Raw genomic sequence first — 6,825 nt, 5'->3', positions numbered from 1 at the left:
AATAGGTTTTAAGACTTTTATTTAATTATTTTCCTTGTATGGAATTTAATTCACATGGTTGTACCTAGCTTGGAATGAACTTATAATGTGATATTAAATTAGGCCTTAATATGTTTATTAAAATATATGAAAATGAGAATATTTGAATGAGTGTGGAGAACTTTATTTAATTATTTTTTTGTATGAAGTTTAATTTACCTAGTTGTGAGTTAGGTAAAAGTAACTTGTAAAATGTTATTAAACTAGGCCTTACCATGACCTTTGACTTGTATTAGTTTTAGAATATTTGGAGTTACTATGTAATCTAGAGAATTTATTTATTTAATTTAATTAAATTCCATTATATGCTCTCATTGAAATAATTAGGTATTGAAGTTGTTTTCATGTTTAACTTATAAATTTGGAACTTGTTGTATGATTACATTATATTATTCAATTACATTATAGTATTCCATGAGTAGAAGTTATAGTTTAACTTGCTTATATACACATTATATATTTGACATGTCGTATGCCATTGTAACTTGAAGACATTGGATGAATATTACGTGTTTTACTTGACTTATTTGTGCATGGTAGTTGACTAATATATTGTGTATATGTATTATACCTTGATACATAACTTGATGATTTTAGGAATGTTTATAAGGACATTGTAATATGTTACGGCTAGGGCATGGCTCTAGTACGGGAGATGAGAGCTCCCCCTACAACATATAGTGCACACTGGGTGGTTCCCTAAGGGCTAGTAACCCTAAAACACCAACATACGGTTTGATTCTAGGTTTAGTTCGCACTAGATAGTACCTTGCGGGCTAGCAATCCTAGATCAGCTTGCTTGGTCATTGAGACCGTATGTTCTTATCTTTCTGCCACTACTTGATTTCGCATTCAATTCAAAGTTGTTTAATATGGATTATTTATAGCTTATGATGTGGTGTTTGACATTTCAATTAGGTGTAGTGTACATGTGCTTAGTATACTTACATACCTTGCTTTTCAATACAAGTTAATGGTATTAAATTGTTATAACTTGTTGTTTCCAAATTTTAGATTTCAAGTTGTTAACTTTGATAATCTACGCCTTGATGTGTTATATTACAAGTTCTAATGTTAGTTAAAATTGCATTGAAATTGTAATTCATGTTTTAATTATTTAATGTAGCCTAAGATGATTCCTTAAACTCATTTGGAGCATAAACGTTAGGTGGCATGAACCGTTTCAGTTGTTTTCGCATTTTAGGTTCCAAGTTGACAATTTTGAATACATATGTCTTGTTGCATTGCACTATATGTTCCTATAATGTTCAAATTGCATGAATGATGTGGTTTATGCTAGAAATGCTCTAAGGTAGCTTAGGATGCTCCCTAACTCTCACCTTTAACATAGACGCTTGGTGACATGACCGTATAAATTGATTTATAGCAACTTAATAAGTTTGTAAAATATTAGGTCTATGCATGCTCATCTCTTACGAGTAGCTTTATGTTACTCACCCACGTAATGGGGACATTTTTTAGGTATAGGATTCAAGATTTTGGGCTTTGCATTTGCTTTGGGATGTCTTTTAGACTTGAAGTATCTATTTAATGAAATTGTTAGCATGAAGTTGTAATGACCCAGTCATTTTCCTCGTTTTCTTTTTTCTCAAATTTTATGGATAAATTTTTTCCCTTTAGTTTTCTTTTCTGAGTTTAGTTTCTCGTCACTTGGTGTCGTCTCGAGTGCTCAGAAATGGTTTCTGAGACATTTTCCCTTTGATTGACAACATCCTTTAAGGACCAAGTGATTTCCACATTTTTATTTTTTTAGACACTATTCACTTTTCGTCTTTTTTCCAGTTTGTCAGTTTTTGGCATAACCTCACTTTTTGTGTTCGGAGTTGGTTTTTGACTTTATGTACCTTCATCTTAAGTGGTTTCCATGAAATACGTATCTTTACTTTTGTAGGAAAGTACTTTGGTTGCTCCTAATGTCTATAGGGGCATGGATGCAAAGTTCTTTAGAAATATTTTTTTTTCTTAGGGTGTTTTTCGTAAATATCTTTTAGAGATATTTTATTTCAGAGGTTTTGAAGAAAATATTTTTGAAAGATATTTTCATTCTGAGTCATAAATACAATTAACCCTTTTTTAAGAGGCCATTGTGTAATTAATGAAAGTTATTGCAAAATGCCTCATTTTGAGCCTAGATCATTGTACGGGATTCATTTTCACTTTTTGTCAAGTCGTGTACTCTTAGAATTCCCTCCTGGTCATTTTCCCCAGTTTTAGGGATTTTCAACCCCAGTTGTCGCCGAAATTGTTCAGGGCATATCTCTCTACTTGGGACTCATTTGTTGACGTTGTTTCTTCCGTTGTTCATCTTTTATCATTTTGGTTCTTTTTCATTCATAGAGTTTCGCTATTTGAGCGCGTCTGCTCAAATTCCACTTTTTCAGAACCGGCGAGGCCCTTTCGAGGCACTTTTAGGGTTTTGTTATAAATAGAATGACTTAAAATGAAAAATCACTTTTTCATCACTTTCTTCCCCTCTTTGGCCGGCAGTCATGGCAGTCCCTTGGGCTGCCACCATTTTCTCTTCTTCTCCACCTGGTTTCCTTTGTATTTTGTCTTCCGCCTTAATGTTTTTCAAAGGCCTTGACGACGCGCACCTTTCTCCCTTATTAGAATTCGTTTTCGACCATTTTTGAGTTCGGGTTTGGATTTTCGAGGTACCTCAAAGGTTAAGGTTGTTCCTCTCGTTGTACCCGACATAACCTAGGAGTATCGTCGGATTCGGAGCACTTTTCTTTCGGTTGGGATTTGAAATTTTATCTCAAATTGAGGTAGGGGATGTTATAGGTTTATATTTTTCTTCTCTTGCATACTATTGATGCTTATATAACTTGTATGCATGCTTTTGCTCAAGTTCTAGAAATTAATTTAATTTGATTTAAATTCTACTTAATGGTACCTTGCTTGTAATCCATTTTAGACTTGATATATGGCATGTGCATGACTTAATTCTTGTTATATGTTAATTTGGGATCATTTGAATAACTTTTGAAATCTAGAGATTTAATTAATTTAAATTAATTAAATTATACATGATGATATCTTACTCACTTTATGAAATTGATGTGATATTTTATTTACCATTGAATAGACATTCACATATATTATTATTAGACTTTTTAGACAACTTTGATTTATAGAGAAATCAATTAATTAGGTTAATTAATTTCTACTTAATAATCTAATGAATTGGACTTGTATTTCGTAGGGATTTTGCCTTTTTATCATGCATCATGACTTGTTGTATCTTGGTTTCACTAATGTAGTTAATGAATTACACAATTGTCTTGGAGTGATTTAATTATTCATGTATGGCTAGACATATAATTAAATCATGTGTGTTATATTAATGGTATATTTACATTAATGGATTCTATGTGCAATGTATTCTAATTTGTAGTCTATGTAGATGCATACTATGATTTTTTGACATTTCACATGCCATTATAGTTGAAGACTTAAGGCATGACTTATGGGTCCCAAAATCTTGGTTGTGTATAGAATGTGGTTTAATGCATTACTTGTATCTTGATATTATTTTGACTTGCACAACTTGTTGATTTTGGAACTTGGGATATCAATCAAGAATTGACATGGCTAGGACTTGATTCTAGTACGGGAGATAGAGAAGTCCCTACATTATAATGCGCACTAGGAGAAGGTACCTATGGGTTAGTAGCCCTAAAGTGATCCCAATAGTACCGTTTTAATCCGGGCGATATCCGAGTATCCACATTGCTTGATTTCATCCTTAAGTTTCAAGTGTCCATTCCTTGAAGACTTAAGAACATTTTCGTGTCATTGATTTCACTCTTTAAATTTCAAGTGTTGCATTCTTTAAAGATTTAAAACTTTTCGTGTTATTTGAATTGTTCCAACCTTGTTTAAATTACATAGACATCATGCTTTACCCTTGACTCCCTTCTTTAAATTTCAAGTAGTATTTCTTGGAGATTTAGATCTTGTCGTGTTGTATGGAATGTCCTAACCTTGTTTAATTTCATAGATATCTTAATACATGACACTCATGTTGATATGACTTAGGAATGATCCTATGTAAGCATCTTGACTTAGATTCTAGGTGGCATGAACCGTTTCAGTAGTTGTTGCATTCTAGGTTAAAAGTTGATAAATTTGGATACCTATGTCTTGTTGCATTATGCTATGTGCTCCTATGTTGTTTAAATTGCATGAAGGATGTGGTTTATGCTAGAAATACTCTATGGTAGCTTAGGATGCTTCATGAGTCTCACTTATGACATAGACGTTATGTAGCATGATCCTTTTAAATTATTTCACATTAATGTGATAAACTTATAAAATGTTAGGTCATTGCATGATCATCTTCTACGAGTAGCTTTATATTACTCACCCCAAAGTTATCGGGGACATTTTTCAGGTACATGAGTCAAGGTTTGAGATTCTCATCATGCTTGGATGAATTGTAGACTTGAAGGTTTTAACTCTTGTAAGGGTTAGTTTGTAATGCCACTTGTAGCCTTATATGTCAAAATGTTTATATTTGATTCTGAACATGTAATGTGTACATAAGTACGCTCTTTATAATGTATTTAACATGTATGAGATGAGGCCATAGGCCACACCTAATTTGTATTCTATGCATTTACACTTTCAAGGTTTATTATGGAAATAATGAAAAATGTCAAGTCATTGCTTCATTATGTTTGCATCAGGTGTAGGAATTCCATTCTTATTCTTTCATAGGGTCTCATTAATCGTGTATGAGGTGTGGCCAAGGGCCAAACACCATTTTGTTTTAGGTTTTGCATTTTGGTTTCATTTATTGCATTTTAAGGCAATTTTATGCAAAATTGAGGTTTGAGAGGTCATATTTTGCATTTGGGTTATTTTGAAGCCGCGGGCCGTTTGAACCCATCTTAAACATTTTTTTACGTTTGTGTGCATGTCCATATGTCACAAAACTCTAAAATTTTAACTTTGGAACTTCATGGGGGAGATTTATGAGTTTTTATGCAAATTTTATGCATTGGAGTTTGACTTAAGCTCCCCTCTTATTTTAGCATGTTATGGATGCGTATTTATGACCTTGGGAGGTTTGAAACTTGTTTTTAGAATTGGACTGAACACTTTTCCCACACTTAGCAGCAGCAAAAAATGCTATGAGAGGCGTCGGTCAGCTGACAACGTCCATCAGCCGGCTGATAACCCCTTGAGACCAATTCCAGTGAGTTATCTAGTGAAACGGGTCATTCGGTCGGCTGATCCTTGCCGTCAGCCGGCTGATGATGCACTTTCGGTCAGCTGATCCTTGCCGTCGGCCGGCTGATCCTCCCTGAAACCTTTCCTTTTTCAGTTCTTCTTGGACAACTTTGTTGCACCAACTTCAGGGGGCCATATTTCACTCATTTTAAATCCAAATCAGGTCGTTCTTGAGTCTAAATTCAAGAGTTTGAAGTTAGATTTCCAATGATACCAACTACACACCAAAAATCCAGCCGTAGTGAGAGTTATTATAGTTTTAGTGAAATAGGGTCGTGGTATCTGTTAAACGGAGGATGCCTTTTTGTTCTATTTTCATATCTTTTTCATCCGAACTCCGAATCAGGTGATTCTTGAGTCTAGCTTCATTCATTTTTTGTTTTCTTTCTAATTGTGTGCACGGTGGCACCCATTTCAGTTAGAAATGACCATTTTACCCTTGGTTCATTTTTTATCGGGTTTCAAATCCTTACTTCAGTACTTGACTCATTGGAGTTCCGTGGCTTCAGGGGAAGTCATTTTGGTGCCTTAGGGATGATGTACATCTCTAGAGGCATTTTACTTCATAAACTTTTGAATTTTGGATCCGTTATCGGGCTATTTTTGGGTAATCACAGAAGCACTGGGTTTGGAAATCTAGGGCCGTTACAGAAATGCTATTTTTGCTTAAAATTGTTAAAACTTGTATATTTGGTTCTAAATATGTAATGAGCACTTAAGTGCACCATTTAGGATGTATTTGACATGTATGTTTGAGGCCATGGGCCAAGGACTTTTATTTTGTATTCTAAGTACTTTTTTTTCTAAGTGATTTTATTGAAAAATAAAAAAAATGACATGTATTAACTTCACTACATTTACATGGGTGGTGGGAAGTGGGCTTTAGCACTTCCATAGGGTCTCTTCGTTTATGTATGAAGTGTGGACAAGGGCCAAATGGTCCTTTAAAACAATTTGGTAATTTTTTGTTTATAGTTTCTCCTTTAAAAGCCATTTTAGACAAAAATTTGAGGTTTCATAGGTGATATTTTGTATTTAGCGACCATTGAGGCCGTAGGTCATTGGAACACGTGTAAATATGTATATTACATTTGCGTGAATGCTCACCGTGCACAAAATATCACATTTGTATGAAATGGATGCTTATTGGTCTCAAGTTTTCCGTTTAAAGCATTTTCTATGCATTTTGAGGTTTGGATAGGTCATATTTTGTATTAGGCATTTGTGGGAGCCTAGGACCATTTCCGCACGCTTAAAATCACCATTTTTGTTTGTGTACATGATCGTTTTAGCACAAAACATCCTTTAGAGTCAAATGAACACTAAATGCAAAGTTGTTTACCTTTTTTTTTTTTTTGACATAAACTGATTTAGGGGCATTTTGGGAATTTTTTTTGAAAAACAAATTCTGGCCTTGACAAGGTCACAAAGAAAAAGTGATTTTAGAGGGGGTTTCTTCATAACATTTTTCCAGAAAATGCTGTCTCAGTCTCAAAAACCACATGTCAAATCTGATTTTATGTGCGC

The sequence above is a fragment of the Cornus florida genome, unplaced genomic scaffold (genome assembly GCF_030987335.1).
Source record: "Cornus florida cultivar Cherokee Brave unplaced genomic scaffold, ASM3098733v1 CherokeeBrave_3.0.0_Hap2_Chr04, whole genome shotgun sequence".
NCBI classification, from domain to species: domain Eukaryota; kingdom Viridiplantae; phylum Streptophyta; class Magnoliopsida; order Cornales; family Cornaceae; genus Cornus; species Cornus florida.
The sequence above is the reverse complement of the archived record's forward strand: the minus strand, read 5'-3'. Positions refer to the sequence as shown.